Here is a 23609-nt window from a genome sequence, read left to right on the forward strand (position 1 = left end):
GTTTAAACATCATTTCTCCCCGCATTTTCACCCATGTAAATAAGGAGCAACTCCAAGAAAGCCAATGGTGTGACAGAAGACTGGGGTCTCCAGTTTCTACATTATAAATACTGTGTGCTAAAGCCGGGGTTATTCTGTACCAATAAGTGATTTCATTAATGTGGCTGTGCATGTATTTCTTTTTTTAATTAAGGGTACAGAAACCTTTCGCCATTGATTTCTCTTGAACTAACAGGATTTGTGATTGGGTGCATTTATCTCAGTGGTTTTCTTTTACACTGATGAAAGTCTTCCATGCATGACAGTTTCACTCCCTGCTGGAGTATACATTAACTCAGGGTTAGTGGTGACCAGCAACATCTCATACATGACAGGGAGTCCTTCTGCTTAAGTATTGCTACAATATGGCTCAATCAGTCCTCTGGCAGTGCAAGTGAAAAATGATTGCTCCATGCTAGGAATCGGCATCTGGTAGAATACATTACAGCCCTTAATAAATGGGAAAAAATGTTATTTCAGAACACAGGATTTGAAAAATGGATCAAACCAGGAGTTCATCAAGTTTCCTCTACTACCTCTGATTGTGGCCACCATCTATGGCCGTGTCTATACTAGAGAGCTTACAGCATCACAGCTGTACCCATAAAGCTGCACCGCTGTAAGATCTCCTGTGTAGCCACTCTATGCCAACAGGACTGAGCTCTCCTGTTGACATAATTAATCTACCTCCAACCAGCAGCAGTAGCTATATCGGTGGGAGAGCGTCTCCTGCCAACATAGAATCATAGGACTGGAAGGGACCTCGAGAGGTCATCTAGTCTGGTCCCCTGCACTCATGGCTGGACTAAGTATTATCTAAACCAGGGGTTTTCAAACTTTTTTTCTGGTGACCCAGTTGTAGAAAATTGTTGATGCCCATGACCCAACAAAGCTGGGAATGAGGGGCACGGGGATGAGGGATTCGGGGCAGAGGGTTGGGGTGCAGGGATGAGGGCTCTAGGGTGAGGCCAGGAATGAGGAGTTCAGGGTGTGGGAGGGGGGCTCTGGGCTGGGGCCGGGGGTAGGGGGGTGGGAGAGGGTCAGGGCTCTGGGTTGGGGTGCAGGTTCTGGGGTGGCGCTGGGGATGAGGGGTTTGGGGTGCAGGAAGGGGCTCCAGGTTTGGGGGGGCTTAGAGCTGGGGCAGAAGATTGGAGCACGGGGTTGGGGTGCAGACTTACCTCAGGTGGCTCCCTGTCAGCGGCGCAGCGAGGGTGCTAAGGCAGGCTTCCTGCCTGTCCTGGTATCGCAGACCGCGCTGTGTCCCAGAAGCGGCCAGCAGCAGGTACGGCTCCTAGGCAGAGGCGCACAAGCAGCTCTGCATAGCTCTCGCTCATAGGCACTGCCCCCACTTCCCGCTAGGAACAGGCCAATGGGAGTGTGGAGCTGGTGCTCAGGGTGGGGACAGCGCGCTGAGCCCATTGCACCCCCCGCCCCCACATAGGAGCCAGACCTGCTTCTGGCTGCTTCCAGGGCGCAGCGCGGTGTCAGAACAGGTAGGGACTAGCCTGCCTTAGTTGGGCAGCACCGCCGATGGGACTTTTAACGGCCTGGTCAGCGGTGCTGACCAGAGCTGCCACGATCCAGTGCCTTACATTCCATGACCCAGTACTGGGTCGCGACCCGCAGTTTGAAAACCACTGATCTAGACCATCCCTGCGAGGTGTTTGTCTAACCTGCTCTTAAAAATTTCCAGTGATGGAGATTCCACCACCTCCCTAGGCAATTTATTCCAGTGCTTAACCACCCTGAGAGTTAGGAAGTTCTTCTTAATGCCCAACCTAAACCGCCCTTGCTGCAATTTAAGCCCATTGCTTCTTGTCCTAGCCTCAGAGATTAAGAAAAACCATTTTTCCTCCCTCCTCCTTGTAACAACCTTTTATGGACTTGAAAACTGTTATCATGTCCCCTCTCAGTTGTCTCTTCTCCAGACTAAACAAACTCAATTTTTTCAATCTTCCCTCATAAGTCATATTTTCTAGACCTTTAATCATATTTCTTTTGCTGTCCACACCGGTGCTTCTGTCGGTGTAACTTATGTCGCTCAGGGGGGTTTTCAGACCCCTGAGGGATATAAGTTATACTGACGAAAGTGCTAGTGTAGACGTAGCCTGTGTTAGGTTGGATCCTGCAATGTGCTGAGCATCTGTGACTCTCAACACTGGCCTTTACTGATTATATGGAACTTGAACCACCAGTTTATACTCAGGAAAAGCTCCCTTTGGATTTAATGGGAGCTTTGCCTGAGTAAGGACTTCAAGACTTCATTATTGCTCTGTTTGTTGGTGGGTGATTGTAAGATGGAATCTCATACAACACTCTGCACAGCCCACCCTTATAGTTACTTTTGGAAATTATTTCGTGAACCACCCAGGACAGCTTGAGCGCAGAGTGATCCAGACACAGCTCTATCACACCCCTCCCCCGCACCTGCACTTGCATCAGCCAGGGAACCAATCAGGACTGCGGAAATCAGATTGCTTTTCAGCCCCATAGCAATGGTGTAAATGGGTCAGAATGCAGGCCAGAATCAGGGCCACCCTGCTAATCAGCAGGGATCGAAGCCCAGACCTTCAGTACCAAGAGCACAACACTCTACACTTGAACTAAAGTATATCTCTGAGCATGTTGGAGGATACAGAAGGCAAGAAATAATATATAATAACCACAAAGTATATAACAACTGCCTATAGAGTGCACAACAACAAAAAAATCCACTGTAGAAATGTGCAGTACAGTCTACTCCAGAACACATCAGTCACACAGCTTTCACACTGTGGTCCAAAAGGCCAGATCCTCAGCTATGGGAAATTGGCCTAGCTCTGTTGACTTCAATACAGTTGACTGATTTACACCAGCTGAGGATCTGGCCTGTGTCTCCTTAAAGGATATTCCCCCTCTTTCTTAAGGCTTGGGATTGTCTTCCCAGATTGGCCAGCTCACACAGCTCGGGAACCAGGCCGCAGTGCCCAATTTATTCACCAGTGTCCAGTTCTCCTGAGTGAGTCTTCCACTCCGGGTGGATGCTCTTCCCAAAGCAAGTTTCTGTGGGAATTGTATAAGGATTTGTAAGTTGTGGGCTCAGACCTGACTCTCTGTCTGCTTTCCTCAAGAACTGGGGCTCCTGTTGTCTTTTATGGGTTCCACAGCCCACAGTTGGGGTCGCCAATGTTGGTTGGACGTATTCCTGGAGGTTTCATCACATGAGATAATCTTTCATTAAAGATTAATCTTTAATTCCTGGAGATTCCAGGACAATCCTGGCGGGTTGGCACCCCTACCCACAATGCATAGACTATTCAGTTTTATTTTTATGCTCCTTGGCTGGTGTATCTGTCTGAATAGCAGAGTGGGCCACATTGTCTGTTCCCCCTTCCATGGTGTTCAGGCATGTAGGAGTGTCTAGGTCTGTCATAGCCTCTAGGTTTCTATGTTTGGCTTGCAGGAAATAAATGCAGTTTCTACTGTTGGATGTGTTCAGGTACTCAGCAGTTGCGTCTGATGGATAAGGCTCAGAGGCCTAAAATAATGATCTCATGAAATCTTCAGGTTTTGTTGTAGTTGTTTTGCTACATATCTTGAAACATAAGTAGTGTTTGGTTTCCTCTGCACAACAGTCTAAGACAGGAAGTGAAGGATATTGTTTTCAATTGACATTACAGTGGGATTTCAATTAAGCAAGATGTACCCAGGGATGGATTTCCAATTAGGCACAGTTGGCTCGTGTATGGGGTGCTGGCATTCTAGGGGCACCTAAAAGTTAAAAGTGGGTTAAAAGTTAAAAAGTTAATACGTACAGCCCCCCTGCAGGCAGGTGGGTGGGCTCCTGGTGCAGGTTGGTGGCCGCCAGTGTGTGGGGCTGAAGAAGGGTGAGAGTCCGAGTCAGCCCACCTGGGGGTGCTGTAAGCCACGGCTGCTGAAGGTGCTGGGAGTGTTCCAGCCCCTTCCCAATCTCGGCCACCCTGCTGTCTCCAACCTGGGCCAAAAAAGAAGAGGGAGGGACATGGCTGGTGCCCCATTCACTTGCATGGGCACAGCCAGAGCACAGCTGCTGTGCTGTGCTGCGGGAGGGACAGAAGACACCCGGGGACCACTCACCAGAGGGAGAGGTACAGTCTCCCTCGCCCCCTGCATCTCGTCTGGGGCGGGTGCGCCCCGGCTCGGGCTGGGAGCACCTTGCGCAGCGGAGGGTCTCATGCCTCCCCAGGGTGGCTGTGTTTATATTTCTTTTTGTTTCATTTTTTATGGAAATCACAAAGGCCAGCTGTAGGCGGCGGGGGGCACTGCAGATGCTGTGCCTAGGGGCACGTAAATCCAGCCCTGGAGGTACCATAATCACCCAGACTGGAATTTGGTTCAGATATTGGGCTGACTCATGCAAAACGAGCCATGGGATCTTTCATAACTAATGGTCGGGATGTTGGTCTTACAATTCATCCTAAAAGATGGCACCTCCAGCAGCACTGTGCCTCATGAAATGAGACTGGAGTACTGATTTAGAAAACCAACACACACTATCACTTTTTTACTTTTTTCCCACTGGAAAAAAAGGAGGGGTATGAAAGTGTTTTTCCCTCCAATTTGTCTGTCTTTGCTGTAAATCTTTCCCCATCTCCTCTCCCTTTTTCCAGCGGGGGGGGGGGGGGGGGGGGGAGTACAAAAGTGAGAGAAAGAGGACTTTCCCCCAAAAAAACATTTTTGTTTCAGATTGATAGTGATAGACTCAAGGAGCTCAATCTATTTATCTTAACAAAGAGAAGGTTAAAGGGTGACTTGATTACAGTCTATAAGTACCTTCATGGGGAACAAATATTTAAGAATAGACTCTTCAATCTAGCAGAGAAAGGTATAATATAATCCAATGACTAGAAGCTGAAGGTAGACAAATTCAGACTGGAAATAAGGTGGATATTTTTTTAACTGTGGGGGTAATTAACCACCGGAAAAATTTACCAAGGGTTGTAGTGGATTCTCCATCACTAACAATTTTTAAATCAAGCTTGGCTGTTTTTTCTAAAAGATCTGCTCAAGGAATTATTTTGGGGAAGTCCTCTGGCCTTTGTTGTACAGGATGATCAAAGTGATCCTTTCTGGCCTTGGAATTTATAACCTGCTGTAGACACACATTTGTTTCTGTAGCAAAATCCATCAGTTACCCCGTGTCCTGTGAAGCTGCAGAATCTGTTCTGCTCATGCATGGTATACATCTCATTAGTGATTTTTGCTGAAGAGAATACTCTAGCCTGTATTAATTAGCATGCACTAGAAACTAATCTTTTGGGAACCAGGTTCAAATACAGTCCAAGCAGTTTTCACTAACATCCTTTTTTACACACTCTTTCTTTCAGCGACTCTTTGGCATTGCACATTTTCTGAAGGAGCCTGATCCTGTGCTCTTTTAAGTACTCCCACTGTCTCCAGCAGACATTAGCTCAGCCTTTATGTTATTCTTGTAATTATTTTGCCTCCATTGTCATCTATTTTCCTTGCGGATGAGGTGACCGTGACTTGCTAACACAGGGTGCCATTCCATTCTATATAGTTTTTTAGACCGTGCTTATCACCATAGTAACTGAGCGCCTTCCAGTAATGCATTAAGCAATGTGACCACACGTTTGCCACATGTTTGGTGTCTCTGCTTCTCTCCAAACAGAGAAGCGAGTGGGGTGAAGGGTCTTGTTTTGGTAGAGATTTTTGTCTTTGTTTTTTGTTTTTAATTTGTTAAACACACCTGTTGCTCTGTTTATAGTAGAGAAGGCAGGTCACTTGGAGCACAAGTGGTAAGGTTTGTGATGGTCCTTGGTTCCTGGGGGGTTCATTACACACGCTCAGACCAGCTCTGGAGTAGCTTCTGTCTCCCACACAGACAAGCTTTACTCTTATTGTTGAAGGTCCCTTTGTGTCAGAGGAGCAAAGCTGTCAAACACGGCCTTTTGTCCTGGAACATTAAATGGTCTTTTAAGTATCCTGGGTCCAGGTCATGGAGTGCTTTGAAGATAAGAACTCTGAGACCCTGAATTTGATTAGAAATTCCATGGAAAGACAGTGTAGAGAGTACTGCACGGGTGTGATGTGCTCACAATAACCCTGTGTTGCTGAGGAGACGCACTGCAGCATTCTGTACTAGTTGGACTTTCCTAAGTGATGAAGGCCTCATGCCCAGGTACATCGCATCTCTGTAGTCAGCCGAGATGTGATGAAGGGATGAATAACTGAGACCAGATCTCCACCCACCAGGATGGGATGGAGTTTCCTAGCCAACTGGAAACAATAGACCATATTTAGGGTAGGTGTCCTGTTTAAAATTGTGTTACTTAAACCTAACATGTTTTAAAACACGACCATTTATCCTAGTCCAGACATGTCCTCACTGTGGCAAACAACCACCCTCTCCCCTTACAGATGCCATCCCATGACTTCTGTGAAGCTCTTAAGGGCCAAGCTACCTCCTGTCCATGGTGTATACAACTATGTAACTGTCGGGGGGATGTGCCTTCAGGAGCCTGCAACTTAGGAAAGCCAGGTTCAGTTCCCCACTGTGCCACAGACTTTCTGTCTGACCTTGAGCTAGTCTCTTTGGCACTTCAGTTCCCCATGGAGATAATAACACTGTCCTGCTTCACAGAAGTTAAAGACTGTGAGATGCTCAGATAAATATTATGGTAGTACAGAGATATACATAAGTACCATACATAAGAACAGCCATACTGGGTTAGACCAATGGTGCATCTAACCCAGTATCCTATCTTCTGACAGTGGCTAATGCCAGATATTTCAGAGGGAATGAACAGAACTAGGCAACTATCAAGATCCATCCCCTGTCATCAAGTCCCAGCTTCTGGCAGTTTCAGCAATATCCAGAGCATAGGGTTGTGCCCTGACCATCTTGGCTAATACCCATTGATGGACTCAGCCTCTATAAACTTATCTAATTCTTTCTGAATCCAGTTATACTTTTGGCCTTCACAACATCACCTGGCAAGGAGTTCCACAGGTTGACTGTGTGTTGTATGACAAAATATTTCCTCATCTTTGTTTTAAACCTGCTGCCTAGTAATTTCATTGCACGACCAGTGGTTCTTCTGTTATCTATCTAGTCAGATATGTGAAATCAGTCCAAGATGGCTGTTAGAGTAACACACATTGTGCACTGTCTTTTATGGAGACTTTACATTGGTTCTTTTTTAATTTTTTTTCTTTGTCTGAATTAAAGCCAACTAGACTTAGGGCTTATCTACATGGGGAAACTAACAGAATTACAGCAGTATAATTATACCACTAGATATACCACCATCTATCCTCTATAGATATAATTATACTTCTGCCACTATAGTTTTGCTGATCAATTTCCTCATGTAGACATGCAGAAAAGTGCTGAGAAATACACAATTTGCAATTGAAGCGTGGAAGGCGTAACACTGAGGAAGTGCTAATTATTTGAATAAAACATGTTTAAAACCTCGCAGGAAACACCTGCACAATTCTGAAATTAATCCAGCCCCTGGATACCAAGTGCTTAATGTATCAGAACTATCATCTGTACGGTTTATCTTTTAAGCTATAAACTCTTCGGTGGTGGGACTGTGTTTCCCCCAAGTTCTCTCTAGCGCCAAGCACTCATCAAATAATAATGTCAAATGCACATTCACTTGCAAGGAAGAAAAACACTCCCCATCATGTACCTCCTGGAAAGCATTAAAGGCCTGATCCAAACCTCATTGAAGTTAATGGAAAGAGCCCCACTGACTTTGATCAGGTTTAACTGATTTAGTGGCTAGGGTGAATGGCAATTGTGTGAAGCAGAGCATATTATATGCTTTTTATAAGTACATTTCATGGACCCCTTCTCTCAGTGGTGTTTTCAGCACTGATCTGAGGACTCAGCATTTATAAAAGCAAACATCAGAATGCTGGGTAACTAGAGCACACAACTGCTAAGGATTCATAAGAAGCAATCTACTGTTCTCCCTCTCAGTTTTATTCATCAAGACTCCCCTTAACAACGGCTGAATACCATTGTTACGATGGCAGTGGGGTGGTTTTTATCCGGGATGAAGCTCAGCCGCCTATGAAAAAGTCATCATGATTTCAAGAAATAACAAAAATCGGAAGCCCGAGATTACACTGAGTTTGTTGCATGCAGAGAAATGAGCAGAAGTTTAAAGAGGGGAATGGGAGACAGAGAGAGAAAGATTTTTTGAAAGACTCCTGCCATATTGGATGATTTATTTATAATGCATCTGTCTCAGTTGTGACATGTTGGCCGTGCTGCGGCTTCTGCTATGGTAGTGATGTGGTGAAGGACAGTGTGCCAATGGCCAGAGCATTTATTATTTATATTACATTAGGGCCTGGGACAATCCCTGCCCTGAAGATCTAATCCAAAAGGCAAAGGAAGTATTATTTGCCCCATTTTACAGATAGATGAGGATCTTCAAGATTAAGGCCTGATTTATTGTTGTCCTAGGTCAGAGAAGAGGCTTCTCCAGGACTGAGGCCTCTCACCACTTCCACAACAGCCTCAGACACAGGGTGCCTTCTAGAGATGATCTGCAACCTGGTGAGTTTTGTTGGGATTCCTTTGCCACTCGGTTTGTCCAGAATGCCTTGTCCAGTTCCAAGAGAACAGGTCGTCCGGGACTCTGGGATCCCAGAAACCTCTGCTCAATTCCCGCTTGTCACTCAGGTTACTTTACTTCTGCCAGGTGGAGTCAGCAGCAACAAGGACTGGGTTCAATATCTAGGGGTTCCTCTTCACACTGCAGTTCAGACCGGTTCAAGCCGCCACCCAGTAATCTGTGAAAAGTAAATGTAACCGATTCACTTTCTGGGTGTGGTGTTCTGTCCCATCTAGAGGGGCCGAGACCACTTAAAGAGAGAGATAAAATGAATCTGCTCTACAGCCTGTAGAGACTCATGCACTCAGCTCCGGAGCTCCCAGGTTTGATCCCACCTGCTGACAACCGTGCTCTGTTAGCATTATAAGTGGGGGCTAGTCTGGGATTTCAACTGGGAAGTCTCTGAAGCTTAGTGCATGAGCCTCTACCACAAAGGCTGTAGAACAGACTCATTTTATCTCTCTCTTTAAGTGGTCTCGGTGCCACTAGATGGGACAGAACACCACACCCAGAGGTATATGGGTTACATAAACAATACTCCTGGGCACGTCTAAGAGGCAATACTTCCCCTCTCACAAGTGCTGAGTCGGTGTATAGCAAAAAAAACCTTTTCTTTTTTTTTTTTGTTCAAAAAGGAAAGGAATCCAGTATCAATTTGGGAAAATGCCACAAGTCTGATTCGCAAGCATATGACCATGAGCAAATGGGCCATGTCCTTTGCCTCAGGTTCTCACCTTTCAGTGTGAAAGTCCGACAAACAAATGTTCCTTTAACTTGCCACACCCCTATCCCTCCTCTGCACCCCACACACGGTTGTTGTCTTGGGTCAGCGAAGATCCAGAGTTCAGAGATGTCATGTGTTCACCTCCCACCCCAGTGTGGGGTAGGTGTCAAGCAATGCCTCAGCAACTGCCTGCTGCCACCACTGCTCCATCATTCACTCCACCCCTGGCCACTGCATCATCAATCATTCTGCCACTGCGCTGACACCCGCTGCATTGTTTGCTGTAACCTCAGCGATCTCTTGAAGTCCCACCCCTTAACCCAGCTCTCAGTCATCTCAGCAGCTAGCAGGAGGGGCCTCACTGCTGGGACAGGCTAGTCAGTCTCTTTCACTGGAGACGCTGCCCTGCGGCAGGTCTTAGGTTTAGCGCCTAGAGCCGATTATCAGTAATTTCAGCTCCTGTGATCCGTAACAAAAGACTCCCCGTTGAGTCTATTCAGCTCTGGCCTTAAACAGTAGAGAAGGGAAGAGTCAAACCAAATGGTGCCTAGGAGCACTCTATGGACAGAGCCCACATCACCGCATACAAGCATCAGCCCCCACCCACTCTCATCGCCACTGGCTTTAGGCACCCCTACTCCCTGCTTAGTGAGTGCAGTTCAGTTGAGGGTGGCTGCCCTCAGTCAGGGCATGCCAAGCACAGTTTAGACGCCCTTTACTCACACAACAAAGGTCAAAAACATTTATTACCCCTGCACTCAATACCAAAGTGATTTGAAAGCCAACACCCGCCAAGAGTGATTGTTTGGGCAGAGCAGCTCCACCACAAACAAGGTTGGTTCCTGAAGTCTTTCCCCCTCCAGCTCATCACTAGGGAGAGCTCATTCAGTCCAGGCTTACAGCGGGCATGTAACAGCTCTATGCCTACATTGGCCTGGCCCAGACACATGGGGGTTAGGCACAGGGTGATAGAATTCCAAATCGCGTCACACACTACACAGTTTATGTACATTTTCCCCAGCTACTAACATCTCTACTTCTGGAATCTAATTGGTTTGGACATTGTATGGCTCATGTAAGGACCAATCGCTTTCTAAATTGTGTAAGGACCAATCCATGATGTCCTCACCTTATTTACATTTCAAGTTTATCAGTTCAGGGTGTTCCCACTTATCTCAATCTCCAGCCTATCCCACCCTTGTTTACAGTTTAACCTTGCATTCAGTTTTTACCCATGTCCAGTAAGATCTATGCCTACAATTCTAGGGTCTTGCAAAGCCCAATAATCACCTTGAGGGGAGGGTGAAGCCCAGCCTGTGCCAAAGGTCACAGAGGAACCAGGGAGACACAAGCTGCCTCCCCCTCTACTGACCACTGTGGAGGGTTTGCCCACATGTACATCAAAAATCTATGACAGAGCCAGGAAACAAACCCAGATCTCCCGAGTCCAGGTCCAGTCCAATCCCCTCACCACAAGACCAGCCGTTCTGCTTGCAAACAGAGGCAAACAGAATGCCTTGGTGCTGGAGGACAGCGCACTTCAGAACAGCAGCTACAGCCCTTTACATACATAAAGCATTTGCTCCAACAGGGCTCTACTAGCACCAGCAAGCTGGGTATGCTTGGGTACACATATCTCACTAACATCAGCCAGGTGCCCCCTGGGCTGTGCTTAGGGTATACAGCACCGCTTGGCACAATGATATAAAATGTGTGTTCGTTTGCAAAGAAGGGCCCAGTCCCCACCCTGTACCTCCTGAGAAAGTATAAAGGACATGACCCAAAGCCCTTTAAAGCTAAAGGAAACAGCCCCATAGCAGTGACAGCTCATTTTGTGCTCAAGAGCCAGTATCATCTTCTGTGTTCCCAGCCTTTTGGTGCACCTCTAATGACGCCCCTAAACAGACTTTGAGCAGGGATCGGAGCCAGGACATCTAGCTTTACAAACACAAGATGCTGCTGCTGGAGCAGAAAGGCCTCAGCAGGCTGGCACTCATCCGCCCGTGATCTAGCCACTAAGGGGCAACAGTGAGCCACACTATGTGACGGTGGGGGACAGGGTCAGCCTCACTCTGGCCTATAACATCGGATGATTTTAAATCCTCTTCAAGAGAGAACAGACTTTCTTCTGCACCACTGGCCTTATGTGCTGGCCCTTGGGTGCCCTGAACAACCGCAGAAGTTCTGGATCATTTTTATCCATTGCCCACATAAACTTATTCTGAGGAATAATGTTTCAGCTAGACGGGCGCAGAGGAATGTCACCAAGGGGATAGTTGGGTTTGATTTTGAAGGAGAGGAGCTCCTCTGTCTCTGCCCCCTCTCAAGAGGACAATTCATTCAGCACCACAGGGGTAAGGCTGATGTTAGTTATAGCTACTCAGGGCCAGAGCTGATGCCATTCACATGCCCAAGCCAGGGAGTGCAGCTTTGCCGTAAGCCCCCGGTACCGTCATGCACTCGGCTCGCCTTGCCAGAGCACTGCCTGACTGAAGCAGGGACGCTGCTAATTGCATTGAATGGGGGGAACATGAAGGAAGGGAATTCAGACAGTTTCAACATATCACACTGATTGACACATGTCACTGATCTCAGTGGGGTTCACCTGGGCACAGGGGGCCACATTAGTGGATCTGATTGCAGGAGGGGGGCCACTGGGCTAGTAGTGACCTTTGGCACAGCCCAGAGCAAGCAGTGTTGTATAAACTGCACCACTCCGGGATGCAGTTATTTGGAGACCATCCCTCTGAAATACAGCTGGGCCTCTGCTCCCTCCTTATTGGCTGGTGACAATAATTTGCTGCTGGCCTGTATCAATAGCAAATTATTGGCCCAGCCATTCTAGCCAGCAAGCAAAGGAGGCGAGGCCAGGCTCATCCCCAGTCCCCATCCCTCCTTGCCTACCAGCTCATAAAAAGACAGCACTTGCCTCCGAGAGGGTACAACCAAAGATCTAGGTTGGGACTTGTGTTTACACAGGAGTAAGGACATCGCTACTCAAGCCAGCTGCACCTGGAGCCCTCAGAGCCTAGCCCAAGTTGCAATCTAGCCTTAGGACCGAGATCGTTGAGGTCCGGGCTCTGACTCCGCGGATTCAGCGGAATTCTTAGCATTCTCGGGGTGCCGGACAAATAACACATCTGCTAGGAATAACGTCTCATCCTGTGACTGTTTTTGTGGCCCTGTGGCCATGAGATGCCGGCGAGTCCTCCTTTAACCAGCTGTTCCAGAGAATTAGAGCTCCAGAGGCATTTTCAGGTCTCCCCTGCTCCTAACATGCTACAAATCCATTCACCACCGCCATCTGAAATCCCGACGGATACCTGTTCCTCTGACTGCAAATTGTTTGTTTAGTTATTGCTATTTAACACTGGCGTCGATATGCCTCCCCTCCCTATTTCGGAGCGTGTTGGTCATTCATTTAACCTGTTTCCCGACATTACTGGCTTGAATAGTCCTTTGAGATGGCAAAGGCTCAAGAAACAGGGATACTAATCTGACTAACTATGGGTATATCTCCCCTGAAATAAAAGACCCACAGCCCAGTCACGGATGGCTTGGGTCAGCTGAGCTGCAGGGCTATAAAACTGCAGTGTAGACATTCAGGCTTGGGCTGGAACTTGGACCCCACAATGGGCGGGTGCGGAGAGATCTCAGAGCCCGGGCTCCAGCCTGAGCCCTAACGCCTACACTGTTATTTTTAGCTCCATAGCCTGAGCCCCACAAGCCCGAGTCAGCTGACCCAAGGTCTGAGACTAGGTGCTGTAGGTTTTTAATGCAGAGTAGGTTTACCCTATGGCAACTATCCTATCCCATTACAGCACAGAAACGTCTCTAAACAACCATCCCTAGAAACCAAACATCAAGAGGACAGCAATAGCATTTGGTCTTTGTAGGTAGTGAACTTGAACAGCTTGTAAAAAAAAAATGAAACCACATAACAAAGATCTAGCAGATGAAATAAACAAGTCTGTGAGTTCATCATCCAGATGATACAAACTCAGAGACATTGAAGGTATGTCTACACTACAGAAGCACTGCTATGGCACTGCAGCTGGGCCACTATCATGTAGACGCTTCCTACATTGACAGAAAGCTTTTTCCCATGGATGTAGTTAATCCACCTCACCAAGAGGTAGTAGCTAATTTTTCTGTTGACCCAGCTGCATCTGGCAAGAGTGGAGAGGGTGTTGGTTGACCTAACAATGTCGCACAGGGCATGAAATTTTTCACAGCCTTGAGCAATGTAGCGAAGCGGATCTAATTTTTAGGTGAAGACAAGGCCTAAGGAAAGCGCTGTCTTAAACCTATGGACTCAATGACATCCATTTTATGAAAGGCCTTTAGAGACCTGGGTTCAATTCCTGGTCCACCACCGACTTCCTGTGTGACTTTGGGCAAGTCACTTAGCATCTCTGTGCCTCAGTCCCCCATCTGTAAAATGGGAATAACTGCACTGCCCTGCCTCATGGGGGTGTTATGAGGATAAAGACATTAAAGATGGTGAAGTATCTTGAGATCTACTGATAAAAAGCACTGCAAGAGCAAGGGATTATTATTATTATTATTATTATTAGAATTCAGACAATAATAATTATTAGTATTTTCATTACAGATTATTTATTTTATGATCATTTTATTATGCTATTTATTATTAGTTTAGCACTGAGTGCTATAAAACACATAGAAATAAAATCAGAAAATTGTTCAGGTCAGGCACTATCTAGAAAGCAGAGACAGGGAAGAGATGGCAAACTGGGAAATTCAGAGGGCCAGACTCCGATACCCTAGCAGATGTGAAGTAGGGCCTTCATCCTGCAGAGACTTACGCATGTGCGCTAGGAATATTCCCACTAAGGTCAATGGAACTACACAAAATATGGAAATTTAAACAAACACATAAGGGCTTTGCAGGATCGGACCTAGCATTTCACTCCATAAGTGGTCCCATTGGATCAGATCGTCAGCTGGTCTAAATTAATGTAGCGTCAATGTAGCAACGTCAATTTACACTAGTTGAGGATCTAGCCTACTGACTGAAATGGGACTGCTCCTGAAATATGGCACTATTCCACAGGAGTAAAGGTACCAACATCTGGCCCAGAGGTGGGGAAAACTGACAACACATACTTTGGCAAATCCAGAAAACATCTCAATACCATAAATTTCCCTTTCACCTCCCTTAAGAAATAGCTGCCATACCTAATAAATTCCTGTCTCCAGTAGACAATATCTGTTTGCTTTATGTAGACCGCAAATGCTTGAGATTTGTTGGCAATCAAACAATTAATTATCTGCTGTTTCCAACAATCCATAGACAATTTAAATACTTGTTTTATCAAATACTTGATACAAAAGCTACTTTAGATCTGTGGTTCTCAAACTAGGGCCGCGGCTTGTTCAGGGAAAGCCCCTGGCGGGCCAGGCCAGTTTGTTTATCTGCAGCATCCGCAGGTTCAGCCGATCGCGGCTCACACTGGCCGCGGTTCGCTGCTCCAGGCCATTGAGGGCTGCAGGAAGGGCGGCTAGCACATCCCTCGGCCCACACCGTTTCCTGCAGCCCCCATTGGCCTGGTGCAGCGAACCGCAGCCAGTGGGAGCCGCGATCGGCCGAACCTGCAGACGCGGCAGGTAAACAAACCGGCCCGGCCCGCCAGGGGCTTTTCCTGAACAAATGGTGGCCCTAGTTTGAGAACCACTGCTTTAGATGATCTACCAGCAGCTGCCATTTGTATTTTACGTCCTTGCCTCAAGTCCATATTGCAGTGTCAACAAACATATCAAGTGAGCCTTGTAGTGTATTGTAACGTAAGTATCATTGTTACAGTAAGGCCAGTGCTTAATTTGTGCCAGGGCTGAGCCCCGGCACCTCTAGGCTTGGCAGTTCATAGCCCCGGCACATTCTGGGTTTGCCACAACAGTTATAAAAGTAAAAATATTGCTTGAGCCCAGGCACCGAATTGCTTGAGTCCTGGCACCTCTTTCATTACAAATTAAGCACCGAGTGAGGCGTAAATGACTGAAGAGCACTGAGATTATTAGTGTTGGAAGGAATGGCCTTTTCAAAGGAGTATATAGCAGCTTGTCATGTCTTCTGACGGTAGCTGAAATCATTATAGTCAATAGAATCACAGCCAGATTTTCTTTGGCATCCTTGAACAATTCTTTAAGTATGAAGAGCATTGGCAAGAAAAGGTGCTCTGTGAAAGCACAGCGGTGCTTAAGGAATGCATAATTTTCGCTGTAGTGTAATTATCGCAACGCACTGAAAGAGAAGAACGGATGTACTGAAAATGCTCCAATAGAATCTACTGTATTGGTGTCAGCTTTAATTCGTGATATGCGTTTGGGGCTAAATCTTGCTTGCCTTATTCACGTGAGTCCACCGTAAAGGGGCTCGGTGTGAACAGGATAAACAGGACGGGAGCCATTGCTTGCAATCTTTTTCACTCTCTTCTATGAAAATACTGCTGTGGCAAACCAGCAAATGCACTCCCATCCTCGTTGCCCTTGCATACTCTGTGCAAACCTAAGGTCCAGAGGAAATTGCTCTTTTGCCCTATGCAGAGATAGAAGCTAATCTTGTTCCCATTAAAGTCAATGGAACTTGTCATTAACTTCAGTGGATCGGCCTCAGAGCATAAGAAAAGAAAAACAATTCAACTACCATTAGGGCCAAAATCTAGCAATTCATTCAAGAAACCCCATTTAAGGTAATGGGACTATACGTGTAATTTAAAGGCTGTGTCTACACCAGCCATTCCCCACCCCAGACTTCTCACTGTTGCTGCCACTGGTTCACTCCATGGGGGTAGCAGCAGCAAGAGCATGGAAGAGAAGGAGAGCTGAGCATGCTTAGCATCACCCAGGAAGTGCTTCTCTAAATAGCCTCATTTTTTCATAATAAAAATATTGACAGTATTGGTCCAAAAGGTTAAGGGGCTGATTCCGATCTCCCTTTCACTAGCCTAAATAAGGAGCAACTCAGCTGAAATCAATGGGTCATTTTTCATTGCCTGGCCCCTTGTGCAATTATTTACCCCAGTTCAAAGAGAGTGTAAAATAATCCCACTGGTTAAGGGACTGGAGAATTCCAGTTTGCACAGGGATAAATGACAACACAAGGTGCCGGAGAATCAGTTCCGATGCACTTCCACTGGTCTCAGACTCAGGTTCAGACCCTCAAGTTTAAGATGTGGTGCATCAGGCAACCCTATTTGTATTACAACTGTCATCTCAACGCCATTTAAACTGCCAGGCCGGCAGCAATACCCCCCTGTGTCTTTTCACATACAGCGCAAAAAGCGACTACGCCATTTTCTGGATAGTGAGCTGACAGAAGTCACATTTTCATTGCCGATTTTACACTGCCGCTCCTTGTTTAATCAAATCAACACAGATCTGGCTGATTACATTGACAAAAAGCAACGGAGCAAACACGTTTGTTCAGGAGTAACTGAGCGTACGGTGGATTATGTAATGTTGCAGTAAGTAACTGCATAGCTTAACATTATGGTTTCCATGGAAACTATCAACGTGAAAGGTAAAGGAGTTCAGAATTCTTGGCTCTGAGAAGCAAATATCTTCATTTTGACATGTATTTTGGGCCTGGAGATTTTGTTTGTCTTACCTGATTGCAGAATGAAGGAAACCTTTGCTAATAACGAAGGAGCAGGAGCTGGACTTTAAGAAGATTGTGCCGTGCAGCTCTGAGCGTACCGGGTATAAACTCCTGGCACACGGATAAAGCCACATGAATTTTACATGTGACAGAGCAAGTTACAAAGCCCAGCTGCGCTCACATGGACGATCAATGTGACTCTAGGATTTTCTTTTTTCTAAAGAAAGTTCTCGCTACCAGAAGAAAAATGTCAGCTCATGTATTTTGCAGAAGAGCAGCAACAAGGTTAATTACAGAAGGTAAAAATAAATTGGCTTTGGTCATTCTTGTTTGCTGTATTAAAGGTCTAGGTTCTGTTTGCTGCTATGCCACGGACTTACTTTTGACCTAATCCAAGACCCATTGAAGTTAGTGATAGCTTCCCATTAACTTCTATGAGCGTTGGATCAGGCATCATGTGACTTTGGGCAAGTCACTTTACTCTCCGAGTCCCAATTTCCCCATCTGTAAAATGGCCACAATAATACACACTTCCAAGAGGTGGCCACACACAAAAAAATCAGATTTTTTTATTTTTTTTAATGAAAAATCCATCTTTTTTTAGGCCAGAATTGAAACCTTGAACCAGCCCTACAAACTAGTTGAAAAACAGGATGCATTTTTCATGCAAATTTCTGCAAGAAATATCATCCCCATTTTGTTGAAATTAAATGTTGATAACAAATGTCATTAAAATAATCAAAAGGCAGCAAATGTTGACGAGCTCGAATCATCATTCAGGCTATGTTCCACTGTGACCCTTCCCCCCCCCCCCCAGTTTGATGTGGAACTCCAAAAACACGAAGAAAATGCAACACACCCAGACAGTCAGAGCAGAATCACGGCATTTTGTGGGGCAGTTGGGGAAATGTTATAGGGAAAAGAAAGCGACGTGTGGGCCAGACTGACTCCCTTGCTCACGTTAGTGAACAGTTCAGTAGTTCCACTGACTACTTGTGTAACCACTCACCAGTGCAAACAAGGTTGTGTCTATACTGCAATCACGGGGTGTAAGTGCAGCTCAACCACCCATGCCCAACCTAGCTTTAATGCTGGAGCATGGCAGAGTAGTTACCCAGGGTTCTGAGCAGGCTTGGACAGCCTGCATTGCTAAAGTGTCATGGCTCCAGTACCCGAGCTGTGTAGATTAAAGCTAGGTTGGGTATGTCTACTTAAGCCGCAATCACAGCCTGTAGTGACTGTAGTGCAGTCAGACCCACAGAGGGTTACAATCTGGCCCTATGACCTGTGCTTTGCATCACAAGATCAGGCTCAGCAGTTTTTGCCGCTGTCCTCACCCAAGGGAAGACTGAGTCCCCAGATATGAATGCCCTATGTTCTTGGTGACTGTGGGGGAGAGAGAGACTCAGCAGTTGGCTTTTAGCTCATGCAGTAGAGGCTCATGCACTAAACTCCAGCAGTCCCTGGTTCAATGCTGCTACCGGTGTTACAAGTGTCTGTCAGTGTTACAAGTGGGGGCTCATTTGGGATTTCAGCTGGGAAGTCTCTGAAGCTCAGGATGTGCATCCTCAGCTAGGGGAAGTATATAACCCACACACCTCCTGGGTGTGGTGCTCTGTCCCCTTTAGTGGCACTGAGACCACTTAGAGAGAGATTAATGAGGTTGCTCTACACCCTTAGCTAACAGGCAGGTGGCTTTTAGCTCATGCAGTGGAGGCTCATGCACTAAGGTCCCAGAGGCCCCAAGTTCAATCCCATCCACCGATGCCCGAGGTCTGTCGGTGTTACAACTGCAATCCTTGGGAGAACAGCCGCCCACCATGGCTTTGAACTACCGGTATATTCGTTAGCCACGATGCCAGCAGCCATCTCGTCATGTTAGAGAGACAAGCAGCAACAACGGGTCCATCTCAGACAGGGATCCTGGGTTCTATTTAAATATTTGCAGAGCTCAATACACTTTTAAAGATCTTTTATCAGCATGTGAGTTGCCTACTCACTGTGTGATGCTTTTGATCTATTTTGAGCCAGGTCTATATGAGACTGGAAGCACCTGGCCAGATCTTAGCACTTGGGCAGCATGTTAGTCTGAAGGAGATATAAAACACACAAACCAGGGCTTAAAATTCTCAGAGATTATTTTCCAGAGCCCCCCACGTCCCTCCCCATTTGGGGCTCCAGGCTTCAGCTCCGGGTTGGAGGGTCTGGGGGCTTTAGCCTCTTGGGGAGTTGCTAAGACTCAGGGCTTTAGCCCCACAGGACTGGGAGGGGAGGCGCCCGGTCTCTGGCCATTAGCTCTATGGGTTGGAGAGGGGCACAGGAGCTTGGGGATTTCACCCTGCAGAATGGGGGCTCCGGGTATGTCCACACTAGGAGCTCAGGCTGTGATTCCCAGCTTGCATTAGACATACTTAAGCTAGAGCGCTAAAAATAGAGGTTTACAGCCCCCGTGGGATGGGGTTTACAGACCCCACGCTAGACTGAGGGAATGATGGAGCAGTACTGGGCCAAGAAGGCCCAGCCACCCCACAGCTGCAGAGCCGGCTGCAAATGGAGGACCTACTCTGACAGTCAAGCTGGGAGAGAGTGAAGGAGAGGCTGACTGCAGGAAGGAAGTCAATTCAGGGCTTCTGGGGCAGAGGGATCTACAGGGGAAGGGCCAGGATGGGAGGGCAGGGTCCTGGCTGTTTATCTTCCCCCACCCCTTCTAAGTGAGCTGGGAAGCTCCAACCGACCACCCGAATTGCTGAGACTGTGGGAGCCACCCTCTGCCAGGAGGGAAGCAGAGAGCTGCAACCACACCCCAAACCGAAGAGAGAAGAGAGAAGGTAGGAAGTGGCCCAGGAGAGTCTAGGCTGATGTATCAGCTGGAGGAGATTGAGACTAGGGCCGGTGCAAGGATGTTTCACGCCCTAGGCGAAACTTCCACCTTGCGCCCTCCCCCGTCCCCGAGCCCCCGCCTGAGGCTCTCCTTCCCCCCCGCAGCAGCTCCCCATCCGCCCTGAGGCGCCCCGCGGCAGCTCCCACCCCACCCTCTGCCCTGAGGCACCCCTGCCACGCCCCAGCTCACCCCTGCTCCGCCTCCACCCCGAGCACGCTGTTGCTGCTTCACTTCTCCTGCCTCCCAGGCTTGCGGCGCCTAAGCTGATTGGTGCCAGAAGCCTGGGAGGTGGGAGAAGTGAAGCAGCTCACCCCTGCTCCACCTCCTCCCCAAGCATGCCATCGCTGCTTCACTTCTCCCGCCTCCCAGGCTTGCAGCGCCAATCAGCTTAGGCGCCGCAAGCCTTGGGAGGCGGGAGAATGAAGCAGCGACGGTGTGCTCGGGGAGGAGGTGGAGCAGGGGTGAGCTGGTGCGGGAAGTTCCCCTGCGTGCCACCCCCCCCCCCCCTACTTGCTGCAGGCGGCCCTCCCCGTGCTCCCCTGCCCCAGCTCCCTCTGTCTAAATGCCGGTGGCGACCGGGGCAGCCGAAGATCTGACCACCGTGGTCGCTGCCAAAGAAAAATGCCGCCCCCCAAATCCTAGCCCCCTAGGTCACCTAAATGGCTGCACCGGCCCTGACTGAGACACTCCTCACTCCTTCTACTTCCATATTGGAGCAAGTTCTCTCAGGGTATTCCAGTGAAATACATATTAACTACTTATGCTAAACAGTCTTGTGTTTAGCTGTGACGGTCTGAGTACATCTCCCAGGTCCGAAGAAGAGCTCTGTGTAAGCTGGAAAGCTTGTCTCTCTGACCAACAGAAGTTGCTCCAATAAAAGATATTACCTCACCCATCTTGTCTCTCTCATATCCTGGGACTAAGATGGCTACAACAACACTGGACTCAACGTGTGACAAAGACTCAGAATGAAGGACAAATAAAAATGAATTCATGCCGGAAACTTGAAATGCTGTGGGCTTCCTTCCATCTAGGGTGACTAGATGTCCCGATTTTATAGGGACAGTCCCAATATTTGGGGCTTTTTCTTATATAGGCACCAATTACCCCCCACCGCCATCCCGATTTTTCACATTTGCTGTCTGGTCACCCTACTTCCATCAGGGTGAATAACTCACCAACCCCATTCCAAGGGTGAGGAATGGCACCAAATTTGCAGAGCACATAGCTAACTTTGGGTCTAACATGAGTGAGGTCCCTCAAGATGAGGGACACCAGAGGGGCATTGAGTGCGGATTTTAGCCCCTAATCACATCCGCCACCCTAGCTGGCGATTAGCAACTTCTTTTTTGCAGCCTCAGCAGATTGAATGTCATCGGTAGAGCTGAAACCATCCTTTCACCCCTAGAACTGCAGGTCAGGTCAGGGTTGAAGCTAAGCATTGGTGAGTTTAAGGATTAGTTTGTGTGGGAATTCCCCACACCACAGATGTCTCCCCTGTCCTCCTTTCCCTCTTGATCTGGTGCCATCTTCTTCCATGGGTGAAGGCTGCAGTCTAACCTCCAGAGTATGGCTGGGCAGGAGATCCTTACCTCCCTCACCTTCAGAGATCCTTAGGCCTCTCCAGAAGAGTGTGTGCAGATCATTGACATTCCTGGAACGCTTCATCCTCCATGCTCCAAGAAGGAACCTTCTGTTTGAAGGAGTAGGGATGGCTGTTGATGAAAAGTATTTGTTCCTGCTCTGGTGCTGTTGTTACTGGTACTAACTCCAGCTAGCTCAGCATCCTAGGCCTCTGCTGAAGCACAAAGGGTATGTTTACACTGCAGTGGGGAGGTGCAATTCCTAGCTCATGCAGACAGACACGCACTAGCTCTGGCTAAAAAAAGCAGTGTGGATGTTGTGGCACCAGTGGGGGCTCAGACTAGCTATCCAAGTTCAAGCCTGCCCCCCCGCCCGCCCGCCCGCCCTTGGGGTTGAGCTCAGGTTGCTAGCCTGAGCCACTGCTCGTGCTGCAATTTCCACGCTGCTACTTCCAGCATGCTAGCTCCAGCAAACCAAGCATCTGCCCGCACTCCCAGCTGCAGTGTAGGCATCCCCAGAGTGTCTATTCTCTCTCATCCTACAGCAGGGCATACCAGGTAAACAGTGCCCCGCAGAGGAGACCAATGGGGTTACAGCAAGAAAGAATTGGATCTGATTTGTGCTGGTTAATTCCCTTCCCCCTGCACTGCTCTCATTCTGTATCACTCCCCACGTTCATTCCACCCTGTTCAACTGCAACTGTGCCAGAGCAGAAACAAAGTCTTTAAACCGCCTCCCCCGATCCCTGCTCCTTTGAACGCCAACTCGGCAGCGTCGCCTTGAGCCGCCAGCTGCAGTTTTGCTTAAGCTACCGGTGAGATTATTTTTATCACTTTAATACTGTGGGTACTCAAACTTCCTCTCTTGTTCCTGGCAAAACCAGCGTGTCGTTCGCAGCCCGTGGCTTGGAGCTTAGCAGCAAATGCGGAGCCCGGTGCTAGGCGCTGAGCGGCTGACACAAGCTCGGGTGGCACATCTGTGTTTCAAGAACAGGAACTGCTTTCAGAGATAACGCTTGCATGGGAGCATGGGCCTCATTCAGAGCCCACTGAAGCCCAGGAGAGGCTTTCCATTCTGTGGGCTTTGGATCAGGCCGGAGGAAGACTCTAGCTAAGGGACTGGAATGAGTGACGGAGAACCACCCAGTGGTGCTTCCAGGTATTGCAAGTTACAGGAGATTCTTTTCATGTTAGTCCAGGACTAACTCTCTCTGTGCAACTCCTATAGTCGCTTGTCCTTAAAAGAGCATATGGGCCTGACAAAACAGCGTGCAAAGATTTAACGTATCTATTCCATCTGTGGGTGAAATATTCACCCCTGCATAGAGGGCCAGCACAGAACCTATGCCATGCTTAAGGCCTATTTTGAGTGCATATTCTTCATGCTGGACCTCTGCATGGGATTTTTCACCGACGAGAGTTGCTCCAAACTCCTGCACCTCAGCTATACCCTGATTAGAGCTGGGCGAGCCCTACAGACACAGCACTCCCACACATTTATTCTAAATCCAAACAGATAGTCACCATATTTGCAGCCCTTATTTCCACATGTAGGCCATGGGGTCAGTGGGTTACAAAGCTCCCTCTGCAGCTCATCTGTATATGGTGTGGGTGAGTTCAGCATCAGGTCATGTTGCAAGGGAGATGTTTTTTAGCTCAGCTGTAGAGACTCATGCATTTAGCACTAGCAGTCCCAGGTTCAGTCCTCCGTGTGTCCACCAAGATGGTGGCGGTTATACAACTTTCATAGAAATGGGCTGTTGTTCACATGAGCAGCTGAAGATTGAATGTTTGTATTCCAGGTTACATGCAGTCCCAAGGGAACAGTCACTCCTCCAGGTCATGGCATGACCCCTACTTGCATATTAACTAGGGTAGCTGCACTTGACAAGGAGGGTTTGATGCTCACTGTTTATCATTTGTTATCCCTTATTCCCCTGTCATTCATCCACTCAGGGAGCAGGAAATATACCCTGTGATGTACCTGACCAATGGCTAATAATGGACAGTGAGAAGCAAATGGTTGAAGTGAGCAGTCTGCAAAGTGGCACATAGGATGAAACTGGTCCACAGGCGTCGACTTTCCAATGTGCTGGAGGGTGCTCAATCCCTGGCTCTGTCCCAGGCTCCGCCCCCACTCCACCCT

General features: G+C 47.8%; 1 long non-coding RNA gene across 1 annotated transcript; it reads left to right on the plus strand.

Moving 5' to 3' along the window:
* The first annotated feature begins 6174 nt into the window (after positions 1-6174).
* LOC120379993 lies at positions 6175-17322 on the plus strand. The gene is made up of 3 exons (XR_005587623.1): positions 6175-6322; positions 8504-8596; positions 17019-17322. It is a non-coding gene; the product is annotated as an uncharacterized LOC120379993 (long non-coding RNA).
* Positions 17323-23609: the final 6287 nt, after the last annotated feature.

Source organism: Mauremys reevesii, linkage group 1 (genome assembly GCF_016161935.1).
Source record: "Mauremys reevesii isolate NIE-2019 linkage group 1, ASM1616193v1, whole genome shotgun sequence".
NCBI lineage: Eukaryota > Metazoa > Chordata > Testudines > Geoemydidae > Mauremys > Mauremys reevesii.